Source organism: Narcine bancroftii, chromosome 5 (genome assembly GCF_036971445.1).
Source record: "Narcine bancroftii isolate sNarBan1 chromosome 5, sNarBan1.hap1, whole genome shotgun sequence".
Taxonomy (NCBI): domain Eukaryota; kingdom Metazoa; phylum Chordata; class Chondrichthyes; order Torpediniformes; family Narcinidae; genus Narcine; species Narcine bancroftii.
In genome coordinates this window covers 169,560,818-169,577,616 of record NC_091473.1, presented here as the reverse complement: position 1 = coordinate 169,577,616, position 16,799 = coordinate 169,560,818, and the positions used below count along the sequence as shown (strand labels likewise).

The 16,799-nt window shown below is 39.2% G+C and overlaps 2 long non-coding RNA genes across 5 annotated transcripts in view; one reads left to right on the top strand and one right to left on the bottom strand.

Annotated features, from left to right (window-relative positions):
- The window catches only part of LOC138764169 (uncharacterized), a 100,427-nt gene extending 84,420 nt beyond the window's left edge, over nucleotides 1-16,007 (top strand). For all 3 annotated transcript variants that reach the window (XR_011358027.1, XR_011358028.1, XR_011358029.1), the window contains 2 exons: nucleotides 13,358-13,406; nucleotides 15,918-16,007. This is a non-coding gene — a long non-coding RNA (uncharacterized lncRNA). The remainder of the gene's footprint in view (nucleotides 1-13,357; nucleotides 13,407-15,917) is intronic.
- Nucleotides 751-6,390, bottom strand: LOC138762851 (uncharacterized). 2 transcript variants are annotated; one of them, XR_011357204.1, is made up of 3 exons: nucleotides 6,302-6,390; nucleotides 5,327-5,443; nucleotides 751-990 (listed from the first exon to the last, which is right to left on the bottom strand). It is a non-coding gene; the product is annotated as an uncharacterized lncRNA (long non-coding RNA). The 2 variants fall into 2 exon arrangements; XR_011357205.1 differs by lacking the exon at nucleotides 751-990 and adding an exon at nucleotides 4,547-4,702.
- Nucleotides 16,008-16,799: the final 792 nt, after the last annotated feature.

The window sequence follows — 16,799 nt, the reverse complement described above, 5'->3', positions numbered from 1 at the left end:
AAATGGTCCAAATTTATTATAGTTTTTTGAGGGGAATATTTAATAAATTTCAAAAACATTCACATTATAACAAAAACTAACTAACTAGGTCATGTTGAAATTGGCCATAATAAGGGAATATATTTTAATGCAACCTTGTATTGTTGATGTATATTTATGTTATGTGTAGAAGATTTAATTTCTGCCTCATCTCATTGCTTTTGCTTTGAAATTTCTGTGTGCAGCATTAAGAAATGAATGTTTGAAGTGCTAACACCAAAAATATCCATCCATCATTTGCTGATGCAAGCTTGAATATTTTCAGCATTATTGTAGGGATTGCATTTTCTATAGAAGCAGATTCAATAATTTTACCAAATATTATCATAATTTATAAATTGCAACGTTAGTGTAATAAATCTGAGTAATATATTAAATTAAAGATTTCTGGAATATTTTCCTTATATTCATGTTTTTAGGACATAAAAATTGCTGCAGTATATAGCCAATAAAGCTGATTTACTACATTCTTACGGTTGTCATGTGGATTTCACAGGATTCAAGTGATTGTCGGTTTGCCACATCAGGCTTGTGCTTTGATTGTGCAAGATTAGCAAACCCATCTCTGCTATTATGTCTTTCGCAGCATTTAAATATAATTTAATCTACACACGCAGTACTTTCTATCACCAACAGTTTCAATGTAATATGCAGAGGATTTTTTTGGATAAAAGTGAATTTGTACCTCTTTTACTATTTTGAAAACTAGGTCTTCCTTTTTTGGCAGGAAGTATCACAGTAAAAGAAACTGTTGAATTTTTGAGTTATGCACGTGATGAATGACAAAATCTGCAATTGCTTTTTGCAATTCAGAAACAGCCGTTTTCCTGCAATTTTTTGAGATCTTCGTCTGTCTTGTGCTTGAAATATTAGACAGCTTTAAGAGGTTTTTCTTCTCATTTACCAATATTGATGTAAGTCACATAGTTGTAAACGTAGTCTTCAAAAAATCTTGTAGAAAGAGAAAGATATGATTTTGTTCTGAGTTTAAAGTTGAAGAAAAACTATCAACACATTCGAGTTGTAATATGGTGAATGTTTCTATTAATTAAACATTTGAATTATAAATGGAGCTGAATGTACTAGAACCATTAGTGAATATTATTACAATGTAATCATAATATGAAAATAATATAATTTACCAGTCACCAAATCAAGGAGCTAATTTATAATTCCCTAATGCATCTGTCCCAGTATGATTTTTATGGAAATGAGAAAATAATTTGGTTCTTTGTGACAAAGGAATGGCTTTCACTATTCATATTCTGAACATCTACCAAAGTAATTAAGAAGACAACCTCACTATCCCTGATCACTCCTGACTTCATCTGCCATTTTCTGTGCCACCAATCACTCTTCTGCCTCTTCTCCCAACTCCACCTCACATGATCTCCCACCAGGATCCACAAGTCTGTCACTCTTCGCCCTTCTGCTGCCTGTCCATATCCCTCTGACTCCTCCCCTCTCCTCCTTTCTTAGTCCTGAAGCAGGATTTCCACCCAAAATGTCCATTTCCCTCAATGGATGCTGGCTGTCCTGTGATTTCATCCAGCAGTTTGTTTTTTTAGCACTAAAAGAATGATAATTGACATGTCAGTTGAAATTTCCATTAATCGGGAGATATCTTTTCCAGCAGACAAAGTTTGAAACCACTACTCTAGAGTTGACTTATCTTTTACATCATTGTATGAATTGATGGCTTAATGACATTTGTCGGTATGTTGAAATAAATTATATTGTTTCTTTTAATAGATTAGTATTCAAAATATCCTTTCAAAATGGGAACAATATATTTTTTATTGCATTTTAAAATAATATTTGTAAATAAAATGCTTCTTTCAACAACTGATTAGGATATAAGGGATGGAACCTGGTACTAATGAAAGTCCTCTCCAACTTTCACATAGAAATTGCAAATATTTTGTTATCTGTGAACTGTACCATGAATTTAATAGCAAAAGGGATTCAATTATTTTTTTTAAACTTTGTTCTATTTTTGCTCAGAATGTGGTTTGAGTCATTTCTTTTGGTGAGTGAGAATTTCTAAATGTAGATCCAGCAACATCCAAGGAGGAAAAGAGTTTAAATGTTGGTCACTGGACATTAATTTCTAGAGGATAGTAAGAAGTGCATTATGTTCAACTATATGCTTTTCATAGAGAATATTGTGTGAAAGTTTCTCCTTTGAGTAAGTGATACTGATGTGGAAATCTAAGCCCATTCAATATAAATGTACTCCGATTATGGAATGTTCTTAAAATAATCACATTGATGAAATCAGTAAATATGCAAAAAATATTTACATTACCGTGCAGATCAATTTAAAAAATCCATTTCCTTTTGCTTTTTATTCCTTTACAATTGTCACAACCTAAATTATTTATTTATAAAGCATACTTCCTTAATTTGTTACTCAAATATATAATAATATTTCCCTGAAAAAAAAAGACATTATTTTTTATTGAATATATCTGTGCCTTGTTCTGAAAGAGAGGAAGAATAAAAATAATGAAAAAGTTGAGCTAAACAAAAATAATTAGGCAATTTGGCATTTTCAAATTATTTATAGGAATGTGCACGTTTTTTCAGATTTTAATATTATCCATTAAAAATGGAGATTTAAATTAAAAAGGTTTTTGCTTGTGTTCTAGGTTCAGTGAAGTGATAAATGAATTTGCAAAGAACATATTTACAATTTTGCTATAATGAATGTACAGTAGAATTTTTATACATGGTTATCTAAATTATTTCTCTGCATATGCATGACAGAAGGTATTCCCTCCAAAATGTCAGTCTGCTTAATGAGCTGTACTTCCAGGCAGCACAATCTTGTCACCTGGCACAAGGCAGATAAGACTGACCCATAGCCCATGGGGATTGGGAGAGTGATTCTTGATGGAGTCTTATCACAGAAAGGGTCGGTCCAGTCATTGACCCAGATGGATGTCGGTTTGTGAGAGGGTCTGACGGCAGGGATTGAGGGTGAAGGAACATTTTGGGGGCAAGGAGTTTTTAGCTGGACAGAAAGTTTCTCCCTAATGTCAAATAATGCTGCTTAGAACACAGAACATCGAGCATGGAACATTACAGCACAGTACAGGCCCTTTGACCCTCAATGTTATGCCAACCTGTAAATTCCTACCAAAAAATACCCAACATTCCCTACTCCATAATCCTTTATTTTTCTAATAGTCTCTTAAATACCCCTCATGTTTCAGCCTCCACCACCACCCCTGGCAAGGGATTCCAGGCACCACAACTCTGTGTAAAAAAAAATTTGCCCTTGATGTCTCCCCTAAATTTTCCTCCCTTCACTTTGTAGAGATGCTCTGGTGTTTGCTATTCTCACCCTGGGAAAAAAGGCACTGGCTGTCCTCCTTGTTTTTGCCTTTCAGAATCTTGTAGACCTCTATCCAAACTCCTCTCCTCCTTCATTGCTCCAGAGAGAAATGTCCCAGCTCTGCTAACCTTGCCTCATAAGACTTAATGTCCAATCCAGACAAAATCCAGGTAAATCTCCTCTGGCCCCACATCCTTCCACATTCTTTCACAGCTTCCACATCCTTCTGATAATGAGATGGCCAGAACTGAACATAATACTCTTCAGTACTCTGAGCCACTTTAGTACTTTATTTCTCCTTAAAAGTGTCCTCACCATGTTTTAACCTTCCTTTTTCTGTTCTACAAATTCTAGCTTTCCAAAGCAAAACCTGGTGCGCAAATGAAATCAGATATCTGATTAATATAATTAAAATACCACCCCACATTCTGAGAGTCCTGCCCAAAAGGTTGAGGGGTTGAAGCTATTTTTCACTTGTACTTGGAATATTCCCCAATATAACCCCAACTCCTGGACCCATTCTGACTCAGTTATCCATCTTCAAAATTTCCCATGATCTGAACTTTGATGTGAACTCTCCAGGCCCAGAATGAGGCCCACCCACCATTGAGTGCAAGGTCTGACTGTCCTTTGGTTTATTGGATTGAACAGTGAAATGTTTTCAATCAACAAGTTTCTTATATTGATGGTATTAATATCTAATAGCTTATGTCAAATGTTTAATTAATGATTCAGTAAGTTTTACCTTTAACTGAACAAAGGCCAAGCATTGAACAGTTGTTTCATGTGTTACTGATTTAAGATAATTATCAAGAATTTTACAGGAAAAAAAGTTAACAATATTATTTTATAATTACACAGCAAAATATCATCTCATACTTTGGCTGCAAAGCTTGGTTTGTGATGTTGCAGAGAGATGTACGGTCACTGACTCCATCAATATGAGAGCTTTTTATTATTTTATAAGGGTCAAGAAGAATGACATTGGTCTGAAAGTAGTCATAAATCATTTTTGCTGAAACTCTGTTAAAATGTTTTTTGATATTCCCTCTGCTAGTTAAGGGATCATTATATCAACCATTTGGATGACCTTGTTGATGAACTGATTTATTTTGGTTTGCTTCATTGCACAGCAAAGGTCAAAGGTTTGGTACAGTAAATACACGCATCTTTGGAGAGAGGTATTTTCCATGATGTAGCAAGGAAGATAGCACAAAGGAGAATAGCATGGTGATGCAAATTATATTGCATCAGTTGTAATGAAAAAGAAAGTAAATTGCAAGGATAAATTCTGTGTGTCAAATACCTCCTCTGTCTTTGTTGCTTTCATGTCAAAGGTGGAGTTACATGAAACGAGATATAGAAACAGACTCATTAGTGCACAATGTTTACTGTTGCACATGCACACCAATTTACATGTTCGATAGAGCTAATGTCATATTTGGTGATGATTGAGAAATTGGCCAGGGAACCTATGGACATGATTTATCTTAATTTGACTGGGGTTTGTCCAGTCAGTAATGGACTCTATGGTGTTGTAGGTTGATCAGTGCAGATTTGGACTTTAGTAAGCAGCTAAAACTCTTTATCATCTTAAAAAAAAGAGCACACACATCATATACCCTGAGAAACAAGAAGCAATTAAAGGGTCTCTCTGGTTACTTCAATGTATTGCATTCAGCATCTCCCAAGTTCCCTTTTCAGTGGCTGACATTATGTCAGTTAATTCCATGGAGCTCCTTTCACAGATCACTGCTTTCTTTTTTAAAAAAAATCACTTTTAGTTGATGGCCAATAATTACTTGTCCTTGGAATCACTTTAGGAGTGTGGATCCATTGGACTAGCTGATTTTTTTGGCGGGGCGGGGTGGTGGGGGGGATGTGAACAAACATACAGGAGAGTGCCCTGTCCTCTTTCCTTCCTCTAACCCCACCACTTTCTCTCACCTCCACAATAACCTTTTGTGCTTTCCTTCTGTGGTTGCCATGGAGAGTGTTCTATGGGTCTGGTTTCCTTGTAAGCAGTGAGTAGCTGTGAACTCTGCAGGCAGCTGCTGTTGGGAACTGCACAGGTAAAGATGTTGCACATTATTCAGGGAGAAAAATCACCCTAATTACCTTTTACACACCAACTTTGTATTTAAATACTGACTGGGCACCAGCATTATATACATCAAATAAGGATGTATAATTACTTGGGTTCATTCTATATGGAGAAATAAGTAGAAGATTTTGAAAGAAACTTTAGATGGTTTTGTAATGGTGAAAGTTTGTTGAATATGCAGTACAATATTGCCATATCAACATAACATGAACAGAAAATATATTTGTATAAAGTAGTGAATGTAATTATAATACATTACACATGTTCAAACATTAAAATTAAGAGCCCTAATTTGCAATCCAGATAGTTGAATCTAATCAAGAATTGCCCTTCAGCAGTACCATGCAAGAAGCAACGCAGAAGCAAGTCATTGATGCTGGTATCAGCAAATGTTCAGTGTCATTGCTTTTTTTGTACAAGTGAAAGTTGATGCTGCATCTGAAGCCAATGGGCTCACAGCAGCTCCAGCAATGTGCCCCAGATTTCATCATTCCTTTGACCCTGGCAGCTCTGTGTCTGGCAGAACATTTGGCCTTAAGTCCCAGATATAGAGTAATGACACCGAACAGACAACTGGATCAGACAACTCATCAGATTAAAAAATAAGTGTTACAAAATTCAGTAATATGAAATCACTTGTAAAAACTTGTGAGGTAATGATGCCTTTGATTGTGACAAACAATGGCTGTGTATATCATATGGTTAACAGTCCTTGTAATTCTTTGTGAACCAGTTGAGCATGAAACTTGCCACTCTCTCATGCTTTACCTAAGATAACCCACTGCACTAGATAACAGCCAATGCCAATATATGTGTACCTCTGCTCTATGTGCTCCTAATCCATCTTGATAACTCTTGCTGATCCAGGAAATTACCCCAAAAGAGGACTTTGCGAACTTTGACAATAATACATATGGTTTCTTCTGAGAACTAATCCAGGCTCAAATTACAAACCACATTGCAACTCAGTGATTAAATATTACATAAACAATCCATTTGTTCATCATTAATGTTTGAAAATCAAATGTTGAGCAATGCACAATATTTTTGTCCTGGTGCCACAAAATTATGGATTTTTCTTTTTTAAAGGTTTTGTTTTAATCTTCAATTTTATATCTATTCTGCATTTATATGCATCTACCTTCATGCTCAATGGTGCATAAAATATAAAGCTGGAAAGGTGTTTCAGCACCTTAAACCAGTGGTGCAGTTGTCTAACTCTCCACTTGGAGGTGCAGGAGAACTATTTAAATTGACCAATTTCCTCCCAAGAGATGTGTTTCACTTCTGCTCTGTCCCTTTCAATGTAGTTCAAGACAGAGACAAAAACATCTTTAATTCCTTTATTACCACCAAATGATAAATAGCATTTATGCAACATAATCTTAAAATTCATAAAAAGCATGGGATAAAAAAGCCTGCCTGATTGGTACCATCCGCTACCCAAAACATTAATTTCCTTGATCGCTGGTACAGTGTACCCACACTGCAGTCATTTTCTGCGGCTTCTCTGACATTGTCCTATAAATGTGTGGCCCCCTCCAACCTAGAAGGACAAAGGCAACGGGTGCCAGGGAGCACCATCACCTGCAGGTTCCCCTCCAAACTACAGATTATTGAGACGTGAAATATATAACTATTCCTTCATCATCACTGGGCCTAAAGTCTGGATCTCCCTATCTAACAGCACTGTGGGACTGCAGAAAATGATGCTCAGCAAAACCCACTCAAAGTAATGGGGGATGAGGAATAAATGTTGGCCTTGCCACCAATGTTCTAGTCCTGAAAAAAAAATACAGTAGGGGGATATTGCATTTCTGTTTTGTTCAGGTATATTAATGAATTCTAGTTTTGCTCCCCAAAAAAAACTGCAAGAAAAAGTGAAAGAATGTGAGCTCAATACATATAGGAATTTATATTTTTTCAATAATGTTACGAGTTTATTGTTTTCACCATCCCAGTGCCATATCGATTCTTCTTTATTTTTGTTCCTTTCCATGCATTGTTTACCCCCTTAAAAGCAGCATTGGGTTTGAATAGTTTTATTCAATAGATTGGCAGATCATATGAGGTATATGCAAGGGGAACTAGAGTAAGAACATATAGTTGAAGGTATATTTGTTGTGGTGGAAGCCATTTGATTGCTGACAGAATAATCTGCAAAAATATTTAATTGATTTTTCCAGCTAGATATTTTAAAGCAATAGCTCCAAGGCTGGATATTGAAGGTGGACTAAGAAAAAAATGCTTCAGATGTAAAAGAAAGCCAAAAGTGTGTGGAACTGCATGGGTTGCCATTCAGTTGCCACGCTTAACGATTAAAGGCAGATCACCATTTCCAGCATGAACTTACAGCACAAAGTTTTGAGGAGGTGACTTGGAAAACTGATGGCAGAGTGGTAGATGTAGTTTCCATCAATTTTAGTGAGGTTTTTTTTTTTAACAAACTCCAATGTGGTGTGCTGTTCCAGAAGGTTAAGGTAGCAGCCTGGTGGAAAACTGGATCCAAAATTAGCTGGGTGATGGGAGGCAGAGGGCTTTGGCTGATGGATGATGGCTGACTGGAAATCTGCAACAGGTAATGTGCTGAGGGTGTAATTTATGTTTGTAATATGCTTAAATGACAATGTAAGGGGTATGATAAGTATGCAAACAACATAAAAATTGGTGGAGTTGTAGATGGTAGTCAAACTTGTTTAAGGCTGCAGCTTGACATTATTATAGAATGAATGACTTTGTGGCTGAGTTTGCAGATGATTCAAAGGTAGGTGGAGGAGCAGGTAATGTTGAAAAAATGGAAGCTGCCGAAAGACTTAAGAGAGATTAGGAGAATGGGCAAAGAAGTGGGAAATGAAATACAATGTATGGTCATGAATATTGATAGAAGAAATAAAGGGGCAGGCCATTTTCTAAATGGGGTAAACTTGCAGTTGATGACGAAGAAGCCAAATGCAATGCTGGCATTCATTTCAAGATAAATAGAATAGAAGAGCAGCGATGTGATATTGGGCTCTGTCAGGCACTGGTGAGGCCTCACTTGGTGCATTGTGAGCAGTTTTGGTCTCCTCATTTGAGAGGAGGTTCCCAAGGATGATTTTGTGAATGAAACGGTTATTATATTAAGAATATTTGTTAGCTCTTGGCTTGTACTCATTGCACTTAAGGTGAATCAAAGGGATTTCATTGAAACATTTTGAATATTGAAAGGCATGGAGAGAGTAAATGTAGAAAAAAAAAGTTCCCATGATTGGAAAGGAATTGAGGACAAGAGGGCACAAGTTTAAGATTGAAGGGCATCGACTTAGAACAGAGATGTGGAGAAATTTCTTTAGCTAGATGGTGGTAAATTTGTTGAATTTGTTGCCACAGGCATTGAAGGGTATAGGGAGAAGATTAGGGCATGGGGCTGAGTGGAGCAGACTCGATGGGCTGAATAGTCTATTTCTGTTCCAATGTCATGGATTTATAGATCAGATTGTAAATGGAATTTAGCCCAGACAATTGTGAGATGATCCACTTTGGGAGATCATATTTTCATGGGGTATATGGAGTAAATGAGAGGGATCTGAGGAGTATTGAAGTACATAGGAGTATAGGGTAGCAAAAAGGCATTTGATGCAATTGCCCTATAGGACGAGGCCTTTAGTATAAGAGATTGGATATTAGTTGTTGCACAAAACATTGGTTAGACCACACTTAAAATGTTATGTACAGATCTGACCACCCCACTACTGAAAGGATATGGTAGCAGTAAAGAAAATGCTGAAGAGGTTGACTAGGATGTCACCTGGTATGAATGGCTGTAATCATAAAGAGAGCCTGCAATGGTTGGGTTTATACTCACTGGAACATAAAAAGCTGAAGGGTGACCTTATAGAGGTTTATGAACTTTTGCCCAAGGCAGGGAGCCGAGAACAAAATGGCACAAGTTTAAGGTGAGAGGGGTGAAATTTGAAGGAGATCGGAGCGGTATATTTTTCACACAGAAGGTGGTGAATATCTGGAATGAGCTCCCATTGGAGTTGATGGAGGCATATATAATATATTTTAAGAGCATTTGAGCAGGTGCTTGAATGGGAATGGCAGAGAGGAATTATAGGCTTAATGCAAGGAATTGGGATTAGTGTAAACAGGCATCAGAGTTTGGCATGGACAGGAAGGCAAAGAGGACCCATTTCTATGATTCTATTCGAAAAGAGGTTGTTTTCTAAGTGCCTCCATCTTACCAATAATAGGACCTCACCTTATCATTGCAAGATCAGCAGTAATTAAGATCACATACTGAGCTATGTCTTGTGATTATTAAAATCGTAACCTTCCACCCTTGGTGTATAGAACACATTTTGTGTTACGTAAGCTTAACCTAACTGGCAGCTGGTGCCAGTATGGCTTTGTCATTACAATAATGAAATATGGGTAGAACAACGAGGCAACTTTACAACAAAGCTAGTTTAGGAATAAGCAAGTCAGTAACTTTATTTTTACTGGAAACCCAAATTCTGATTGCCCAAGAAGTAATGCATTTTCTAATGACCAATTATATTGTGATACATTAGTAGTTCAAGCACAATGGCAGTATTGACAACTGGAAAATGCCAGTCTTGCAGCTGATGTGGTTATTGTGCACAATACTATTGATTAATTTAAGAGGTTCAAGGTGAATCAAGTTCAGTGAAGTACATTTTGTAAATAAACATTGATAGAATGATACATGATTTTAGAGAGTTAATTTGCTATAACAATACTGGATACTTGTAATCTTGCTGGAGAAAGGTTTAGCAAAGCAAATTACTAGACTAAAAAATATTCTGTGACATACAAGGCATGTTAAAGGCAGCACCTTGGTTTCTATGGGGTTCTCAGCACCATTATTCCATTTCAGGTAAGAACCCTAAGGACTTTCCGCTGGTAGCTTCAAAATGTCAGGGCTGAGGGTGGAGATGAGTTTGACAGGACTTTGGGAGAAAGGTTAGAGTAGGAGGTGTAGAAAATCAAATCTTGAGCTGAGGGTTGGTCAGGACATTCGGCAAAGGTGTTCATGAGTTTTAGGGTTGGCTTGGAATAGTCTGGGGTAAGCGCGGGAGGGAATGCTTGAACTTTGTGGGTCATGGCAGAATATTAAGGATCAAAGTTGTGAAATGGGGTGAGCTTTCGAGATGATTTGGGTTTGAATGGGGGGGGGGGGAGAAGGTCGCCGATAGAGGGAGGAGAAACAATTAGCCCAGGGAAGATCTACTGGGACCAATGCCTGAGGAGGGCGCACAAAATCAGTGAACTGGTGCGGACTTGAAAGGCCAACATGGCCTGTTTCCACTCCGTAAATGGTTACATGGTTATATGGTTATGGTTATATGGTTTAAATCTGGGAGGGGGGCATGGAGATGTTTGAGACCAATTTGGGCAAATGATTGGGTGCTTGAAGAGCATCAGCAGCAAGAGAAGGGATGGGGGTGGAATCAGAATCAGAATTTATTGTCAGGAATATGCCACAAAATATTTTGTTTTGCTGCAGCATCATAGTGCAAACATTTATATAAACACCTTACAGAATAAATAAAAATAGTGCAAGCAAAAGAAAAAAAGACAAAGTGAGGCAGTGTCTGTGGATCATTGATCATTCAGGAATCTGATGTCTGCAGGTAAGAAGCCATCCTTGTGCTGCTGAGTGCTCGTCTTCAGGCTCCTGTACCTTTTCCCCGAGGGTAGCAGAGTGAAGGGGGGATGGCCTGGGTGGTGGGGGGCCTTGAAGATAGATGCTACTTTCTTAAGACATCACCTCTTTTAGATACCCTCAATGGAGTGAAGACTGGCGCATCTGATGTGGCAGACTGAATTAACAAACCTCGAGTCCTTAGCATTGTCAGACAGTGTTGCAACCAGCCAGAATGCTCTCCACTGTACACCTGTGGAAACTTTAGAGAGTCTTCAGTGGCGTACTGAATCTCCTCAAACTCCTCACAAAGTATATCCGCTGGTGAACCTTCTTCATGATTTCATTGACTCCAGGACAGATCTTCGGAGATGGTAACACACAGGAATTTGAGGTTCTTGACTACTGCTGTAAGAAGAAATTTGAGGGGACAAACCTGACAGAAAATCAGATTTAGTGGTTGTAAGTCAGGTCAGTTTGGCTTCTTTTAAATAATGCCAAAGCAAATCATATTCTGGTAAAAGAACTGTTATTTCGTTTCACTGAAATTGCTTCCCCACCATGGCAACATAACTGTCACTTATTGTCTGTATCTGTGCAGTGAAGCCAGATTGATCTGGGAGCTATCATTATCTTGTCAAAATTTAGATACTGTAGTAATGGACAGTGCTGGAAATTAAGCTTAACAAGATGGCATGATTTTTGACAAGCTAGTTCAGAAACCTGAGGTGGGAAAGCAATTTCCTCTTCAAACAAATCCAGGTAGGTGTGCGTGGAAATTAACTTTATCTCAGAGAACGCTTGCATGGGCAGTAAATGCTGGTTCTTCAATCAAACCTGTCTTTGTCCCTCATCTGCATGAACACATACTCCAAACCAAAACTCAGTATTGCCTATTACCAGGAGGATTTCCCATACTGCATTCACATTGCAGCTGAGGGATCCTCAGCAGTATTAGAAGACATTAAAGGGGAAGTTGAACAATCTAAAACTCACCTGTGATGCTGATGACAAGTAATAATTCAAGAAGAGATTATTAATATAGATATGTAAAATATTATCTAGAAAGAAAACACAATATTAACGTGTCAATCACACCTTTAAAATTCAAAACCCTGAAGGTCAGAGCAGGAAATCCCAGTATTGTATAATTAAGTGAACACATGAAAAAGAAGAATGATTGCCGGATAATAAAACATAGAATTCTACTGCAAGTGGTTCCTTCCAGTCCTTTGTGACAAAATTCAATACTTTAAATAAACTGATACGGAGAATACAAAATGATGGCACCTGAAGGGCAATAATTCTTGAATGTGACTAAGATATCATGGGGACCTGCTGTTCATCGAAAATAGTTTGGAAGGGGATTTTTGATTTAGGACATCTTAATTCATGGGAGGTGAAAGGATAATAGAGAGGAAGGATGTCGGGAAAGTATTTCAAAAGGTGGTTGAGGTCTATTCTATTTGAATTTTATATTATCACCTGAAACATATTTGAATGACAGCTTAAGTTTACGACATTAATGAGAATTATTGATGAACGTGGAGTGTTGTCAAGTACCAGGATCCGAGAAGACTGGAACTATTCAGTTTGGCATAGTTGCTGCTTTGTACTGATGAAAGATTGTCAACCTGAAGAATAAGTCAGGTTGTCTAAATGAGGTTGCCTTAGCTGTTGAGTATTAGCAGCCCTTGTGATTTTTATTTCATATTTCCACCATTCCTAGTATTTTGCTTTATTTATTTTTAGCCCACTAACTCCTGGATGATCTTGTCCCTGGATGCGTTTCATTCAGATTTCAGATTTATTATTAGAATAGATTTTCATTTTCTCTTTCAAAAGAAGATGCATTTCTTTGAATACAGGACATGCTTTTTTGTTTGTCTTTGGAATATATATGTCTTAACTATTGTAATTATGTGTTCAGACAAACTCAAATATAATTTAATTTAAAAATAGAGTTGCTAATAAGTTCATGCAGTTTCATTAATTAGTTCAATGGCCAATTTCCTCATTTTTCATTATTCTATCATTCATTGATAGAATATAGATACTGTTGACCCAATGCCCATCTCTAAATACCTTAGATTTTTTGAATTTCTTTTCATAAATATAGATATAAAAATGTTCCATTTTCAAAATATATAAATGTAAATATCTATTTATATAACTTTTTTTCTTACAAAACAAACCAAAACCCTTTCTCCCTCCCCATTCACAGGACACTGTTGCAGCTTACAATTGGGTGTAAAAAAGAAAGTCTTCATTGGGTAGGTCATTTATAATTTTATAATAGTAGTGTAGCATTCACACTATGCGAGTGTGGAAAAGAATGACATGTACACCAAAGCCTTGGAAAACAAGACTGGTTTATTGCTCTGGCCATTGCGCTTATATGGGCCCCATGTGCTGATGTCAGTGCCCTGAGTCATCAAAGCGCTGGCCTGGAATTAGCCGGCTTTCCCACCAGAGTTCCCCATCTTCCTGCCATGCGGAGGTCACCCCAGGTCCACATAGTCTCCACGTTTGTCAGCCATTTTGTCGCCAGTCCATGTCTCCGCGTGCAGGCCACTACACAACCCGCCCCCCCCCCCCAGAACTGGTGACTGGGCCATTGTTTCGGGGGGGGGGGGGTTGTGTAGTGGCCCGCACGCAGAGACATGGACTGGCCACAAGTTGTCTCAGGTGGGCAGCGTGGTCTTTGCGTCTGCGTCTAACGATGAGGATATTGTGGAAATAGATGAATGCAAATGGGAGGTCCCGGCCCACTGCATCCATCAGCTGCTGAAAAGTTTGTGACACATTCTTTAGACGAAGGGCATGGGGAGAAATTCAAACAAGCCAAAGGGGTTATGATTGCAGGCTTGGGGATGTCCTGGGGGTGAACTGGGATTTGGTGGTACCCTCGGATGAGGTCCACCTTGGAGAACATCCATGTCCCGAGGAGGTAGGTAGCAAATTCTTGGATGTGGAGCATGGGATATCTGTTGGGCATGGTGGCCTCTCTGAGGTGGCCACATGGTCATCAACCCCCTGCTGATTTGGGCACCATGTGGAGTGGGGTAGGCCCATCTCCTCCATTTTCTTAAACACCTCCTTCGCCAGGCTGAGCTTCTTGGGAGGAAATCGGCACATCCTGGTGTGGAGTGGGGGGCCCTCAGACAAAATATGGTGCCTTACCCTGTGCTTTGGCTTGGGAGAATGGTGGTGCCACTATTGAGGGGAACTCCACCAGAATGCAGGCGAATTCATTGTTTGAGAGTGTTACAGAGTCCAGCTGGGGGGTGGGTGGGGGGAGGGGGTGGCATGATGGGTAGCTTTGCTTCCCCCAGAGGCAGAATCTGAAAAATTCTGGTGTGCACCAAGTGCTGTCCCTTGAGGTCGACAAGCAAGCAACGGGCTTGAAGGAAGTTGGCCTCCAGGGGTGGTTGCACCACTGTCGCAAGGGTGAAAGTGGCTGTTTCCAAAATGAAGGGGAATAGTGCGGGTCACAAAATTCTGAATGGGGGAGCTGTGTGCTGCTCTCAGTGCTGGGTTCTGCTTGTCGCTGCGGGTGTTGAGGTCTGTGTGGTGTGGGTGGGGGAGGTAGGATGCTTATCTCAGCACCAGTGTTGACCAGGAAATGCCTGCTTGACAAAGAGTCCCAGACATAGGGGAGGCTTTCATGTGTGCCAACCGCTACAGCTATCAATGATGGTTGACCAGGGTGTTTCCTGGAAACCTGCAGGGTTGATGGCATCAACGGGTCTCCACACCCCATCACTGATGATAGTAGCATAGCTGTCCTGGGGTATTAACTTGCCTCTCCGCTGGTCTTGATCTCGCTGGGGCTTGCTGATGTAATCTATGATGGTGCTGGTGTCCTTCTTTGCTCTCCAGAGCATGTCCACCCAGGCTATGACCCTTGGAGGATTGCTGAAGTCCTCGTCCTTGACCAAGAATTGGATATCCTCGGGCAGCTGATCCAGAAAGATTTGCTCAACGAGCAAGCAAGGCTTGTGGCCCTCTGTTAAAATGATCATCTTGCTCATTAGGGCAGACGGCTCCTTGTTCCCCAATCCTGTCCTTATGCAGTACTTTGGTGGTGTGCTCACGCAGGGAGAGCCCAAAAGTGCAGGTTAATAGCTCTTTGAGGGCCATGTGTTTGCCTTGCCCCCAAGGCCAAGGTAGGAATTCTACAATCCTTGCTGTTGTGTTCAGACAACATAGAAGTAGTGGGTGTTGTCGTCGGTGATGTGCTGAAGCTGGAACTGAGCTTCTGCCTGCTCGAGTCACACGTGTGGCTGCAACACAAAACATTGGCAGCCTGAAAGAGACTGCATGGATGGTCCTGGCTTTGCTTGATCCATCATCTTCGGGTCCAACTACCGATTGGACCTATCAGGGTCACCAATGTAACGTTCGCACTACATGAGCGTGGAGAAAAATGACACACACACACAGAAACCACAGCCTTGGAAAGCAAGACTGGTTTATTGCTCTGGCCGCTGGGCTTATATGGGGCCCAGGCGCTAATGTCAGGGCCCTGTGTCATTGGACCTCCAGCCTGGGATTGGCTGGCATTCCCACCAGGGTTCCCCATCTTCCTGCTGTGTGGAGCTCACCTGGGATGATGGCTGGCGTCATCCCCAGGTACACATGGCTGCTGTGTTCATCAGCCATTTTGTGGGCCAGTCAGTCTCTTTTTATATTGGGCCCCTATATAGTCCAAATATGGTTGCCATATTTTAAAAAATATGTCATATTTGTTCTTTAGATTGTATGTGATTTTTTTTCCATAGGTATACAACTGTTCATCTCTGTCTTACATCGTGCTATCTGTAGAGGGGAGTTGGATTTCCAAGTAATTGCAAAACATTTCTTAGCCACAGCTAAAGGTATTTTAACAAATGTAATTCAAAATTTAGTTAGTTTATTACTTATTTCAATAAAATTGCCCAAAAGATACAGTGCCAAGGCCACCCCTGCTTTCCTTGTTAGTATTTCAGAAATATCCTGCCAGTATTCACACATGGCCAGGTGGCACATTCATACTTTCCTATTTCTATTCCACACCTAAGACACATCTCTGATATTTCTAATTTTAATTTATGAAATTTCTTTGGTGTGCAGAAAATTATAATCCTGGCTTTACACTTTCATTTTGGAGAGCAAAGTACATCTTAGATATAAATTTAGGTGTGTTCCCCAGCCAAATTATTTGTTCCATCTCACTAATTTCAGGTGGGGCCAAATTTGGTCCCCACCTTTCTTCTAAGAATGATCTTACCTGGAGTAAACAGAAGAATGTCATAAGAGATCCTTCCTTACAAAACAATCATCAACGTGTCTTATTCCTTTGTCATACCATGAATTCAATATTTTGTTACCCAGATTCATAGGCAGTCCTACATTTTTACATAATGGTATCCTCAGTGATGTTCCTACTTTTTTCCCTGATGAATTCATTTATTTCTTGCTATTTTCTAATCATGTGTATTAATATGGGATTATTGTTTTTTTTTGTGTTATTGACTTATTCCACTTATAAATAAAATACTTCATTGACTCCTCTTTTATTGAATTCAATCCCATTCGAATCCACAAAGGCGGACTTCCTCAAAGATGGTAGAAATCTTGCTTGAGCTGATAGATAAATCTGGAAGTCTAATTCCTCCCAATTT